Source organism: Penaeus monodon, chromosome 23 (genome assembly GCF_015228065.2).
Source record: "Penaeus monodon isolate SGIC_2016 chromosome 23, NSTDA_Pmon_1, whole genome shotgun sequence".
NCBI classification, from domain to species: Eukaryota; Metazoa; Arthropoda; class Malacostraca; order Decapoda; family Penaeidae; genus Penaeus; species Penaeus monodon.
This window is the reverse complement of record NC_051408.1, coordinates 42,801,052-42,801,460: the sequence shown is the minus strand read 5'-3', so window position 1 is coordinate 42,801,460 and position 409 is coordinate 42,801,052. Positions and strand designations below refer to the sequence as shown.

Sequence of the window (409 nt, the reverse complement as noted above, 5' to 3'; positions counted from 1 at the left end):
TAAGTGTAATTAATCGTGTTTTTGTTCAAATCATTGCATGGGGTCATCGAAAAGCGACTTTATCTGACATTTATCTGTGCGTTATCAATAAAAATGTATTGCATTATACTTCATGCGCTGAAATATACACTCGAGGTCGTTTGACACTTAGACATGCGTAAACAAGGACAAGTAATATTTGTATGTGTATTATAATTTTGATTTTGCTTTAGTGTAGCTATTGCACCATGATTGTACCGTAAGCTGTGATAGACCTACTGTATTTTGTATATATTACGCAGTTCCTATCTGTTTGCATCTAAAGACGTATGAGAAATTTCGAGATGAGATTCGGGGCAAAATTGACGACAAATCATAACACTATATGAGGTTTTAAGGCGAATTAGGAGTTTCAGCCATCTTCATTACA

General features: G+C 34.5%; 1 protein-coding gene across 1 annotated transcript in view; it reads left to right on the top strand.

Moving 5' to 3' along the window:
- Nucleotides 1-409, top strand: part of LOC119588095 (NPC intracellular cholesterol transporter 1-like) — a gene marked incomplete in the record, with an annotated part of 65,185 nt that overhangs the window by 898 nt on the left and 63,878 nt on the right.